Raw genomic sequence first — 14963 nt, 5'->3', positions numbered from 1 at the left:
AATGTTCTATTCATCCTCTCTGCAACTCCATTTTGTTGTGGAGTGTATGGAGTTGTCTTATGTCTCTCAATTCCATGATCCCTACACAACCTATAAAATTCTGCTGAACAAAACTCACCACCATTATCAGTGCTCAAACACTTAATTTTTCTACCAATCTGATTTTCAACCAAGGATTTAAATTCCTTGATCTTACAAGAAACTTCAGATTTACTTCTAAGGAAATACACAAATGTCCTTCTGCTATAATCATCTATGAATGAGACAAAATACAAAGATCTAGATATCAAAGGAACATTAACTAGACCAAACACATCTGAATAAATATAATCCAAAACCCCAAAAGACTTGTGAGAACTGGAATAAAAAGAAATATAGTGTTGTTTACCATAAATACAATGTTTGCAGAAGTCAAACTCCATAGTACAATCATCAAGGCCTTCAACAAGGCTTTTTTTTTTTAGGGCTCTAAGACCCAACTCACTAGTGTGATCAATTTTTTTGTGCCATGACATTGTCTTCTTAGCAGGGAGCTTCATCTTCAAAGTATTAGCACCCTTAGGTACCCAAAAAGCATGACCATTAGATGTAGAAACAATGGTCTTCTTCTTTTCTTGATCTGCTAATGACAATGAAGAATCTAAAGCCCATTCCTTGGACTTCACAGAAGTGCTATTGCACTGAATCATGCATGCATCTAGCTTATACAAGGTGCCAATCCTAACACCCTTAGCAAGGACCATAGAACCTCTTGTCATCTTGCATCCATCACTCAAGAAAACAATCTGCACACCCACATCACCAAGTTTGCTAACTAAAAGTAGGTTTCTTGCTAAACCAAGGATATGTAGTACACCATCAATCCCTTTCAGTCTACCATTAGGGAATTTGATCTTGACTCTACCATGACCAACAATATTCAGGTGAGAGTTATCACCTAGATACACCTTTCCACCATCAAACTCTTCATACTTTGAGAGCCAATCTCTATGAGATGTCATGTGGAAAGAAGCACCTGAATCTATCATCCAAACATCTTCTGATGTATGTGTTGCCAAGGCTGCAAAAAAAGCATATACATCATCTTGAGAAGATTTATCAGTATTAAAATCAGAGAAATCCTTTTTGTCTTTCTTTTTCTTCTCCTATTTGCTGTCTCTTTGAAAATGACCAATTTTGCCACAGTCCAACATTTTGCCTTGGATTTTTTACTAGGAGACTTGGATTTTTCCTTCTTCTCTTTTTTCTTGCCTTTTTCTGTTGTTCTACCATGAGCAACAAGGGCCTCCTTAGCCATCTTAGAAGACTTTCTTCACATCTCTTCAGATAAAAGTGAACCAACTCCAAGTCTTTTCTTGTGGAAGAATACAATTTTATTTAACAACTTTTCATGAAAGCATAAACGAAACAATAAATTATGGTAAGGCTGAGTCACCTTATCCCAACAGATCCAATGAGTGCTAAGTGTTCCATTTATTCACATGAGAGATGGATTCATGTTGAATCACTACTCATGAAACATGGGTCAATAAGTTTGACTCAAGAATCAAACAAGTTAAATCCTGATAGCAATGTCACACAAAGAAGTCACCAAAAAAGCATTGACAGCGGTAATGAGATGAGTATCCAATTTGTGTTGTGTCCCTCTTCTTAAACTGGTCTTAAGTTATACGGCTTGGTCAAATTCTAACAGTATTAGCTTTCCAATGGATTGAGTACATGTCCAACAAAGAGGATAGCTCCACTTTTATCTTCCTTGATCACAAACATGAATGGATGATCAGCTACAAAGTCCTCTATCGGGTACGTGCTTGCGCACAGCGCTATCGCATACCGGCACGCAGTGATAGCTGTTGCTTCAGTGCCCACTTTGTCAATCTCCACAAATGATTTGTGAAATACATCTGAAATGTAGAGACGCTCGTCCACATTCAACTCAGCCATTTCATCAAAGTTTGCATCATCTTCACTAAAGGGCAAGAGCAGTCCCATCTTTTTCAGGATCTCAGTTGCATTAACACTAGACGATACCTTGAACCGAGGCAGCTGAAACGAACGTACCTCTACTGCGTTTACTATGGACAGATATTTGGTAAGATCAAGCTTTCTCTCCATTTCAGGAGGACCATTGACGTCATTAGGCAGTATAATATACATTGAGAAGGACCGCTTGTCCTCTCCTCGCAAATAGGGAAGGCGTAGAATTTTGCAGTCATCGACTACTTTGATAAGTTGATTCTTTCTAGTAGTCATCATGGGCACTTGCACACTCTCCCCATCCAGTAAATTAAAAGTACCTTCTTTGGTTGCGGTGTAATTAAATTTCTTCAACCATGTGCCATTAAAATACAAAGCATTTGCCAAAATCAGCTTGGTTTCTTCATTTACAGGAATCAGGTTAAAGGAACTCTTCTATCTTCCCCTTGCTCTCATTTTTTACCCATTTATTCACGTCCATTCTTACTTCATTTGGTTTATAAAAGTCAACAAAAGGGAAAGAAATCAGGTCAAGTTGGTTAAATGGCAGATTGTGTCAGAATACTATTAAAAGAAGCTTTCAAAATTGGCACTGCACTTGCTATTGTTAATTATTGTTAGTTGGACAGCTGTTATTTCTGATCCGGAAATAGCAGCACTATTTATGGGTAGCTTGGACAGCTGTTCGTCCTTATCTATGAATAGCGGTTGTATTTATGGGTGGTTTGGACAGCTGTTTGTCCACTTGCCAAAAATTAGTAAATGGTTATTATTTACTAATTTTAGAGATTCCCTTTTGGACACCTTGCAACCAATTCTATTATTGGCTGTTGAGTTGTCTTAATCTCAGCCGTTGGTTTAATCTCGGTCGTTGGTTTACCAACGAGAGTAGTATAAAAAGGGGTCTAGGGGGCATTTGGAGCACAAGGGAGAAGCTTTGTGAAGCAGTTTGCAGTGTTAGCAAACAGTCTTGCAGTGTTAGCAAGGGCACAGTGAGAAGCTTTGGTGAAGCAGTTTGCAGTGTTAGCAAACAGTCTTGCAGTGTTAGCAAGGGCACAGTGAGAAGCTTTGGGAGAAACGTTTGCAGTGTTAGCAAACAGTCTTGCAGTGTTAGCAAGGGCGCAGTGTTAGCGCAGGGATAGCAGTGAGGAATATCAGCGGGAGAAATCAGGAGGTTATCGGAGTTCTGCCAGTGTGAGGCAAAGAATTTTGTATCTCTTGATTTGCTGAAGTTTAATATAATTTCTCATCTATAGAACTGGTTTTCCCTTAGGGGTTTTTCCTGGGACAATTTGTCCGAAAATATTGTGTTGATTGTGTTGTGCATTTCTTTCCGTATTTTAAGTGAAGTTGCAGTTGTGTTATTTTTCGATATTAGCTAGGAATTTATTTTTCAGCAGTTTAATAATCATTTGTGATAGGAGATTAATAATCAGTGACTGCAATAGTTTGATTTTTCACATGGTATCAGAGCATTGTTAAGGGTAGAAGAGTTTTGCCCTAGGAAAGAAATTTTGATCTCTTTAGATTTATTATTGCTTTAAACCCTTGAGATGGCTTCAGCTGGTTTGAGAGATCAGGATAGATTGGATGGTGCCTCAAATTTTGGTGTCTGGAAGGCCAAAATTTCTTTATTGTTGGAAGAGAATGGTATCAAGGATTATGCTACCAGTGGTGTACCTGTACCAACGGATGCAACACAGCTTGCAGCATATAGGAAGGACGATGCCAAAGCAAGGAGAATTATCCTTGATGGTGTCAAGGATCATATTGTTCCACATATCTCGGAGCTAGATACAGCAAAGAAGATGTGGGACGCCATTCTAAATCTGTACCAGAATGCTACCACTAATAGGAAGTTGATTCTCAGAGAGAAGCTAAAGAATACCCGGATGAATCAGGGAGAAGACATCACAAGTTACCTCACCAGGCTCAGACTTGTCAAGGATGAGTTAGCAGCTGTTGGAGATAGCCCTAGTGATGATGAGCTAGTGAGAATAGCCCTAAATGGGTTTACTAAACAATGGAGTGTCTTTGTTCAAGTTGTCAGTGGACGAGATACTTTACCGAGTTGGGATCGACTATGGACTAATTTCACTCAGGAGGAGTTTAGACTAAGTCTTGTCAATGGGGCCAACAAGAGTCAGAAAAATGAGGTGGAACAAGAGAACGTTGCCCTAGCGGGTAAAGGGAAAGCAAAGAAGGGATCTAGCAAAGGATCAAATTCACAAAGTGAAAAGAAGAAGAAGGACCTTTCTAAGGTTAAGTGCTTTGGATGTCACGAGTTTGGCCACTATGTCAGTGATTGCCCAGAGAGGAAAAAGGGTAAGAAGCAGGTGGCAGCTTCAGCAAGTGCAGAAGAACTCTCCAGCAGAATGGAAGATGAGTTTGCACTCATAGCTTGTATGGTTAGCTCAACCTCACAGTGTGTTTGGTATATAGATAGTGGGGCATCATTTCATATGACAGGAGTTAGAGAGTACTTCTCCAGTTACAAGGAGGAGGACACCAACATCCAGATTTCTATGAGAAACTTGTCCAAACTCAACCCTGTTGGGAAAGGGACTGTTCAGTTTCAGAGGGAGAATGGAAAGATAATTCCTCTTCATGATGTGTTATATGTGTCGGGCTTAGGTATGAATTTGATTTCTGTATCTGTTCTTCAGGATAGGGGGTATAATGTACTCTTTAGAGGGACACATGTGTTGATTAAGCACAATGATTGAAAATCACCCATAACTATTGGAGTTAGGAGTGGTCGCCTTTATAGATTGCAGTTTGATACTCCTAAGGCACTTATGAGCAATAGTAATCCTAGAGATCTTGGAGAGCTATGGCATAGGAGGTTGGGCCATATTCATCATGGAGCACTTAGATTGCTTCGTGAGACAGTGACAGGTGTTCCGGAGGTGAGCACAGAGCATGACGATGTATTTAAGGAGAAGGATGTAGATCCCACTTTATATAGACAGGTGATTGGTTCGCTTATGTATTTGGTCAACACTAGGCCAGGTATAGCATTTGCAGTTTACTCTCTTAGTCAGTTCATGGTTGAACCAAAGAGAATGCATTGGATAGCGGCTAAGCATGTGCTATGTTACTTGCATGGTACAGTCGAGTATGGGATCATATATGTTCAAGGTGAAGGTATCAGGTTGATATGCTATACTGATGCAAATTGGGCAGGAAGTACAACAAACAAAAGGAGCATTTCAGGGTGTTGTTTCAGCTTGGGATCAGGAGTTGTATCTTGGTTGAGCAGGAAGCAGAAGTCTGTGGCTCTAAGTTCAGCAGAAGCAGAATACATAGCAGCTAGCATGGCAACATGTGAAGCTATATGGCTTCGAAAGTTGTTAGTAGCCTTGTTTGGTCAGAAGGTTGAGACTACTATGATACATTGTGACAATCAGAGTTGCATCAAGTTGTCTGAGAATCCAGTGTTTCATGATAGATATCAGATATTACTTCATCAGAGATTGTGTACAAAGGGGAGTTGTTCGACTACAATATATACCTATAGATGAGCAGGTAGCAGACATTCTAACGAAGGCTTTGGGAAAGGCCAAATTTATCTTCTTCAGAGATAAGATGGGTGTCATGCAGAACAACTTCCTCGCTAAGAGGGAGTGTTAATTATTGTTAGTTGGATAGCTGTTATTTCTGACTCGGAAATAGCAGCACTATTTATGGGTAGCTTGGACAGCTGTTCGTCCTTATCTATGAATAGCGGTTGTATTTATGGGTGGTTTGGACAGCTGTTTGTCCACTTGCCAAAAATTAGTAAATGGTTATTATTTACTAATTTTAGAGATTCCCTTTTGGACAACTTGCAACCAATTCTATTATTGGCTGTTGAGTTGTCTTAATCTCAGCCGTTGGTTTAATCTCGGTCGTTGGTTTACCAACGAGAGTAGTATAAAAAGGGGTCTAGGGGGCATTTGGAGCACAAGGGAGAAGCTTTGTGAAGTAGTTTGCAGTGTTAGCAAACAGTCTTGCAGTGTTAGCAAGGGCACAGTGAGAAGCTTTGGTGAAGCAGTTTGCAGTGTTAGCAAATAGTCTTGCAGTGTTAGCAAGGGCACAGTGAGAAGCTTTGGGAGAAACGTTTGTAGTATTAGCAAATAGTCTTGCAGTGTTAGCAAGGGCGCAGTGTTAGCGCAGGGATAGCAGTGAGGAATATTAGCGGGAGAAATCAGGAGGTTATCGAAGTTCTGCCAGTGTGAGGCAAGGAATTTTGTATCTCTTGATTTGCTGAAGTTTAATATAATTTCTCATCTGTAGAACTGGTTTTCCCTTAGGGTTTTTTCCTAGGACAATTTGTCCGAAAATATTGTGTTGATAGTGTTGCGCATTTCTTTCCGTATTTTAAGTGAAGTTGCAGTTGTGTTATTTTTCGATATTAGCTGGGAATTTATTTTTCAGCAGTTTAATAATCATTTGTGATAGGAGATTAATAATCAGTGACTGCAATAGTTTGATTTTTCACAGCTATCTGGCCGAAAATTTGGCTCTATAGCCACGGGCAAAAAGAAGTGCATTTTCGTGGCTGTATAGCCACGGGCGAAAAGAAGTGCATTTTCGTAGCCTTATAACCCGTGCCATGCCTATACCCTACGTACTTACCTGCCAATACAAAAAGTACGTGTCATAGACTTATTTTTAAGTTTTTATTTCTTTACAATGTGTTCGGTCGTGCCAAATATAAGGCACTGGCATAATGTGTATTTTTAAAGAAATTAATGTACTTACATTCGCAGTGCCAATCTACTATGTATTGTGCCTTATCTTTTTCTATTATATAATTTTTTATTATATTAATATGTTTTCCATATTTTATAAAATAATTTATTATATAATTTTTTTCATATTTTAGAAATGTTTTTATTATATTAATTTTTTTCATATTATATATTTTAATATTATATTGATTATTAGGTTTATGTGTTTTCATTTTGTATTTTTAAATATGATATAGGTTTTTCAATTCAATTTAAAGTATTCAATTTTTTGTTTGAATGTAATATTAGAAATTGTATTTTACTTTGTATGTGCAATTAAATCAATTATATTTTAATGATAATTTATATTTATGTATACTATATCTTAGATTTTAAGGTGCAATATTTTACTATGTTTTGTATATTGATGTTAAAATATTTAATTTATAATATTTATGATCATAAAGATTATATATCATAATATATAAATATATTATTAATTATTTTACATTTTATTTAAGAAAATTTAATATATGAGAATATTATATTTAAAAATTCTAGTATTCATGCAATATTTATAATTTAAAATACTTTGTATAAGTTGTCATGAAAACTAAGGCTAAAATTTAAAGTATAAAATAATTAATTGACTGTTTAATTATTATTTTTATAGTCTTTTAAATATTTATTTTAAGTAGAAAAAATATTAAATAAAATAAAATAAAAAGTGATATTATTAATTTGATTGCTGCTACAAAATAAAATTAACTTTTCATATTACATTGAAACAAAATGTTAAATATTAAACTAAATTTTAATATTAAAATTATTAATTGAATTAAAAAATCTAAACTATAATCTATATAAAATTATAAATTGAATTAAAAAATCTATATTATGATATTAATTTTTATTGATTGGTAATAATATGCATTATATTAATAAAGGTAATAATTACATCCATTCTTCACAATTCAAAATTTTCGTACATACAAAAAAACCACATCTATCCATAATTCATTAATCTGCCCTCCCTACTTACTATTCTTTCATACATCAAAACATTTATTTAGCATCTAAACTATATATTTATAGTTTCATAATATAAAACTATAAACTATAAACTATTAATACTATATATATTATAGTTTAGATTTTTATAAACTATATATTTATAGTGTCATTTTTTTAACAAAATAAAACATAAAAAATAAACTATCAATACTATATAATAGTTTAGATTTTTATAAAACTATATATTTATATTGATAGTTTATAGTTTTATAGTTTCTTTTTTTCATAATATAAAACTATAAACTATAAACTATCAATATTATATATTATAGTTTAGATTTTTATAAACTATGTATTTATAGTTTCATTTTTTTAACAAAATGAAAATACATAAACCTAATAATGAATATAATATTAAAATATATGATATTTAAAAAAATTAATATAATAAAAACATTTATAAAATATGAACAGTAATTACATTCAGAACAATGTTTGAGAAGGAAAATTATAAGTACATTAATTTCTAAAAAAACACATTATGCCAGTGCCTTATATTTGGCACAACTCAACACGTTCTAAAGAATAAAAACTTAAAAATAAGTCTCTGACAAGTATTCGCAGGTAAGTACGCAGGCTATAGGCGTGCACGGGCTATAAGGCTGGTGCAAATTTTGTGATTGTCAACACCATAATACCATGGAGAAATTCTAGGATTCGTTATCAAATCATATATTCGATCCAGGTAAAGTAAACCATATATTCTATCCAGATTACACTAAACACTTTTGAAACACAGGTTAGTAAATTCTACGACTATCACACTTCATGTTTGACACACGGAGGGCAAAGGAATACACAGAAATATACCTTGTTGATAAAATCTACGGTTTCAACGTAATGGTCTGATCCACCCATACTCCATTCACAAATGCCAGATGACGACCTCCCGTAGCACTTTCATTTGCTAAAACTACATTAATGAGATCAGAAGCAACTTGATGCAATTGATCGACATCTTTCATGTTAAGACAAGAGCAAATCTGGTCCAATGTTGTACCCTTCGCTCCACCTGCACCCAAACTCAGTGCAACAGATATGCTCAGCGGAGAAAACACACAGTTCTTTTTCTCATTTGCACTTTCTTGTAGTGCTTTCTTTGAAAAACTAATGGAAAATTTTCCTTGACTGTGAACTGAAGCATGGATAGCCATTCTCTCACAGATCAATGTATGCTCGAGTACAATGCTTTTAACAATAAATAGAAAGCATAAAAGCACTGGGGATCTCGTCTTGAAATCTGCCGTCTGTTTGCTGTCTTAACTTTGTCATATATTTGCCGGCTTAACTTTGTTATATACATAAATGTTCAGATTCTTGTGGTATTTTTAGTTTTTGATAATTGCTGCTGGAAAACTTATAATCAAACGCAAACCCAGCTAAACCGCGCGGACAAAATTCGTAGTATTAAACATAGCATTTTGAATAAGTTATATGAATAAGTTTGGACTATATATATTAGTTTTAAAATAAAACTAGTGCACACTCCACCTTGTCTATATCTTAAACTTGTTCGATTATAGGCAAACAATTGGAAAATGGTTTTCTTATCCACATTTCTAATAAGTCAATAAAAAATAAATGTACAAATATAGAAATTCTCCTCGATGTTCACATTGGATAACATAAGATAAGATAATATTATTAATGTTCAACAAAAGACCGCAACGAGGGTCTATGGGATTGGAAGCTTACACCAAAAAAATAGCAGACAAAACTGTAAGAACTGCCCTTGCAAAACAAATGCCACATCAACAATCTCCGTAATATGCGAAAAAATCAATGAGAGTCAAAGTCTTTTGAATATTGACCAGTCAATCCTTAGTCAATTAACTATCATTAACTTTAAACAAAATGATACATATACATATATGCTCAAATTTAAAAGAAATTGTAAATTCGTTACCAGATTACTAATACCAGATACCAGATACCAGGTGGTAAACCATGACGACCAAGTTGAAAAGAGCTCGAGAACCTGTCTAAGAACACAAGGCGAGAATATTGTAGGAGTGCTTTTCCACCCTACCACGAAGTTGTTAAGCTTCCCCAGAATCTTTCCTGACATGAAAGATACCCAGCCCGGCAACGAAGAAGCCTAACTCGGTAAAACCAGGAGAGTAATGGAATTGTGTATTATCAAAAGTCATACTCTAAAATTTATATACTACACAGACATTCACAACAACCACAAAATTTGGTTAGTATCCAACTTAAAATAATTTTCTTATTATCAATTCACATCATAACCATTGTATGTGCATGTGAAACATGTAAAATCAATATCATAAACAATTCATAATGTGGCATCCTCAACGTGCCATTTAGACCATCACGAAAACACTTTATGTCCTTATCAGCCTATCACACCTTGTAAAGTTTGATTCTATTCCATTCATATAGAACCATTATGCCAAGACTCTCCTTAATGCATCATGATCCTCATACGCATGCTACACATATTAAAGAATGCAATTATCTTCTTAATTGTCCAACATGTCAACCTCATAATACTTCCTTTATTTATTCATATAGTTTGATATGTCTTTTTTCTTTTATGTAAGAACCAAAAGAAACCTCATAATTTAGCAATGAAATGCAAATCATAATAAAACAGAATATGTTATGTCTCAATCCTAATAGGTATTTTCACCTCACGTTAGAGTATGGAGTGTAGAAATTACACATGGAACCCTAGTTGACAATTCAACCATCATGAAAATTAAACACTATAGTCAAAGGTTGAAGGTAATTAATCCATAAATGAGTGTGTAAACATGACTTTTATCCAATGATGTAGACCTACACATCATACATACTTCAATGTACATGATTCAAATACTACCATTCAATGTTAAACATAAAGCTGATACTTCCATTCAGTACAATCAATTTCTCTTTATTTTTATTTTTAAATAACAACTATAAGGAGCTTTTTACACCACGTCTAATAATACATCATTAAGTTATACATTAGCTCCAATCAATCAATAAATATATCCGACATAGTGGAGTCTTCTAGTAAATGTTTACATTTCAAAACTAGATATTAGAAGTAATCGATCACTCAGGAATGAACTAATGCCTTGCATGTGATCTAATATAACTGAGTTTTAGTTTATTAACTACTAGTGAAGCAACTTATTTAATCCTTAGAACCTAGCCTTTCTACACAAACTATAAGAGAAAACAATATAATTCCATCAAGTTTTAGGAAGTCTTCTTGCAATAAGGCTCTGATTCAAAAGTTCAAGAGAAGATGTATTTGCTGTTCTAGTTCTTTGCTTCAGCATTATACATGTAATGTATAACGGTAAAGGGTAAGTGCACAAAGTTGTGGTGCCAAAAGGGGGGTATAAGTGGACACCTTTTTCCTGAAATCAGCAAATTCTGGACTTCAACAAGAATTTGAAGATAGTTATGCTCAAAATTTTAAGATATGACAAAAACAAAAGTCGTAGTCCTTTGAATCTAGTTTCTAAACTACTAATTTTTTTTCAAAATGGTTTAGTTTTATGTCCTCAAAAAAGGGGGCCACAGAAACTGGTACTGTTTATTCCAAAAAAACATAACATAGTACAAAGTGTGGCCCCCCTAAAATTTTAACTTTTTTTTTGAAATTCTTTAATCGCTCTAGTCAAAAGTTACCTAACACTATGTAGTTTATCCTAGATTTTTCGGGTAATTTTATAATGTGTATTTTTTTTTTAATGAATTTTTAAATTAGACCCATCCCAAAAATGTGAAATATCTGTGTGCTCCCCCTAGAAATGATTGAAAACTAATCTAAAATCAAAACTTCTTTTTTTCAAAGTGTGTAGAATGGAGTCTAGTTTTAAAAAACTAAGTTGTTACAAAATTTGATGAATGAGCTAAAATCTATAGCCCAATTAGTACATGGTGGTTTTTGACAAAAAATGAACATACATTCAAAAGAAATTATAGATGAAAGACTTAAAATAGTTTAAATTAAAAATAAATTATATGGTTAGATAGCTAACACAGAGACCTATAATGTTGTGTAACCTGATCTTATCGATACCCAACCATGAAGAATCTTGAAGGGGAGCACACAAGAAAAATCAATCATTTTTTGTATGTTTGTTGGAAAACACGTCTCAGACCTGTTTATAAACTCCAAACCTTTGGGTTGGATCTCCAAGGCAAAACCAAGCCTTAGGCTTGGTTTTAATGCAAAGCTCTGAATAGCGCATGCGCCCTATAGCGCGCACGCCCTATTAAAATGCTATTGAATTCAAGGTAGTGTGCACGCGCTATAGTGTGCACACGCTATATTGCGAACGCACTATTGAGACCTAAATTGCAAATCAAAACCAAGAGAGAGATGGGGGGGTGGGGCGAGGGAATGGCTATTTGTGTGTGTGAGAGAGATAGAGAGAAAGTAGGGGATGGGAGAGGGGAGAGAGGAAGTGAGAAAGAGTAGGGGTGGTAGAGAGAGTATAGGATAGGAGATAGAGGAAATGTGAGAGAGTAGGGGTGGCAAAGAGAGTACAAGATGCAAGAGAGAGGAAGTGAGAGAGAGAGAGTAGAGGTGGCAAAGAGAGAGTATGGGATGGGGGAGAGAGATTGAAAGTAGGGGATGGGAGAGAGAGGAAGTGTGAGAGAGAGTACAAGTTGGGAGAGAGAGATTGAGAGTAGGGGATGGGGGAGAGAGAGAGTAGGTGGTGGGAGACGAAGTGGGAGAGGAAGAACGAGAGAGAGGAGGATGGGAGTGCATGTGTGTGAAAGAGAGAGAGTAGGGAATGGGAGAGGGGGAAGATAGAGTAGCTTGAGAGAGAGTAGGGGATGGAAGAGAGAGTAGGCAATGGGAGAGGGAGTGGGAGAGGGAGAGAGAGAGGGGGGATGGAAATGTGTGTAAGAGAGAAAGAGAGAGAGTGTGAAAATGTGAGAGAGGGTAGGGGGTAGCAGAGAGAGAGTAGAGAGGGAGAGAGAGAGAGAAAGAGTGAGAGAGAGTGAGAGTAGGCAGTGGGAGAGGGAGAGAGAGTGAGAGAAAAAGTAGAGGATGGGAGAGGAGAGAGGGGGGATGGGTGTGTGTGAAAGAGAGAAAGTAGGGAATGAGAGAGGGGAGAGAGAGATAGAGAGAGTAGGGGATGGGATAGAAAGAGAGTAGGCAATGGCAGAGGGAGTGGGAGAGGGAGAGAGAGGGTGGATGGAGAAGAAAGAGATTAGGCAATGGTAGAGGGAGTGGGAGAGGGAGAGAGAGGGGGGATGGAAGTGTGTGTAAGAGAGAAAGTAGGGGATGGGAGAGAGTGTGAGAGAGAGAGTAGGGGTGGCAAAGAGAGAGAGTGAGAGTAGGGGATGGGAGAGAGAGGGAGAGAGAGACAGAGAGAGATAGTAGGCGATGGGAGAGGGAGTTGGAGGGAGAGGGAGAGGGGGAATGGAAGTGTGTAAGAGAGATAGAGTTGGGGATGGGAGAGAGTAGGCAATGGGAGAGGGAGTGAGAGAGAGAGGGGGGGGGAATGGGAATGTGTATAAGAGAGATAGAGTAGGGGATGGGAGAGAGTGTGAGAGTTTGAGAGAGAGTAGGGGGTGGAAGAGAGAGAGTGAGAGTAGGGGATGGGAGAGAGAAAGTAAAGAGGGAAAGAGAGTACTTGAGAGAGAGAGATAGTAGGTGGTGCAAGAGGGAGTGGGAGAGGGAGAGAGAGGGGGGATGGGAGTGTGTGTGACAAATCTAGAGAGTAGGGGATGGGAGAGGAGAGAGAGAGGGGGGGTGGGAGTGCATGTCTATGAAAGAGAAAGATTAGGGGATGGGAGAGGGGAGAGAGAGAGTAGGGGATGGGGGAGAGGGAGTGGGAGAGGGAGAGAGAGAGGGGGGAATGGGAATGTGTGTAAGAGAGACAGAGTAGGGGATGGGAGAGAGTGTGAGAGTGTGAGAGAGAGTAGGTGGTGGTAGAGAGAGCTCGTACGGGATGGGAGAGAGAGGGTGATATTAGCGGATGGGAGTGTGAGAGAGAGTAGGGGATGGGAGAGAGAGAGAGTGAGAGTAAGGGATGGGATGGGAGAGAGAGAGAGAGAGAGAGAGAGAGAGAGAGAGAGAGAGAGGGAGAGAGAGAACTTGAGAGAGAGAGATCTAGTAGGCGGTAGGAGAGGGAGAGGGAGAGAGATAGGGGGGATGGGAGTGTGTGTGACAGATGTAGAGAGTAGGGGATGGGAGAGAAGAGAGTGGGGGGATAAGAGTGTGTGTGTCTATGAAAGAGAGAGAGTAGGGGATGGGAGAGAGTGTGAGAGTGTGAGAGAGAGTAGGGGGTGGCAGAGAGAGAGTACGAGATGGGAGAGACAGAGTGAAAGGATGGGAGAGATAGAGTGAAAGGATGGGAGAGAGTGAGAGAGAGAGTAGGGGGCGACAGAGAGAGAGAGAGTATGGGATGGGAGAGACAGAGTGAAAGGATGGGAGAGAGTGTGAGACAGAGTAGGGGATGGGAGAGAGTGTGAGAGAGAGTTGGGAATGGGAGAGAGAGAGAGTAAGAGTAGGGGATGGGAGAGAGAGAGTAGAGAGGGAGAGAGAGAACTTGAGAGAGAGAAATAGTAGGTGACTTGGGAGAGGGAGTGGGAGAGGAGGAGAGAGAGGGATGGGAGTGCGTGTGACAAATCTAGAGAGTAGGGGATGGGAGAGAAGAGAGAGGGGGGATGGGAGTGTGAGTGTGTGTGTGTCTGTGAAAGAGAGAGAGTAGGGGATAGGAGAGAGTGTGAGAGTGAGAGAGAGAGAGTAGTGGGTGCCAAAGAGAGAGTACGAGATGGGAGAGACAGAGTGAAAGGATGGGACAGAGTGTGAGAGAGAGTAGGGGATGGGAGAGAGTGTGAGAGAGAGTTGGGAATGGGAGAAAGAGAGTAAGAGTAGGGTATGGGAGAGAGAGAGTAGAGAGCCAGAGAGAGAACTTGAGAGAGAGAAATAGTAGGTGACCTGGGAGAGGGAGTGGGAGAGGAGGAGAGAGAGGGATGGCGGTGCGTGTGACAAATCTAGAGAGTAGGGGATGGGAGAGAAGAGAGGGGGGGGATGGGAGTGTGAGTGTATGTGTGTGTGTGTGTGAAAGAGAGAGAGTAGGGGATAGGAGAGAGTGTGAGAGTGAGAGAGAGAGTAGGGGGTGGCAAAGAGAGAGTACGAGATGGGAGAGACAGAGTGAAAGGATGGGAGAGAGTGTGAGAGAGAGTAGGGGATGGGAGAGAGTGTGAGAGAGA

At 38.0% G+C, this 14963-nt stretch overlaps 1 pseudogene; it reads right to left on the bottom strand.

Annotated features, from left to right (window-relative positions):
• Window positions 1-1695: 1695 nt before the first annotated feature.
• Window positions 1696-8920, bottom strand: LOC149569348 (serpin-ZXA-like; annotated as a pseudogene).
• Between the last annotated feature and the right edge of the window lie 6043 nt (window positions 8921-14963).

The sequence above is a fragment of the Cupressus sempervirens genome, chromosome 3, assembly GCF_028749045.1.
Source record: "Cupressus sempervirens isolate cs-2001-9-10 chromosome 3, ASM2874904v1, whole genome shotgun sequence".
Taxonomy (NCBI): Eukaryota; Viridiplantae; Streptophyta; class Pinopsida; order Cupressales; family Cupressaceae; genus Cupressus; species Cupressus sempervirens.
The sequence above is the reverse complement of the archived record's forward strand: the minus strand, read 5'-3'. Positions and strand labels throughout refer to the sequence as shown.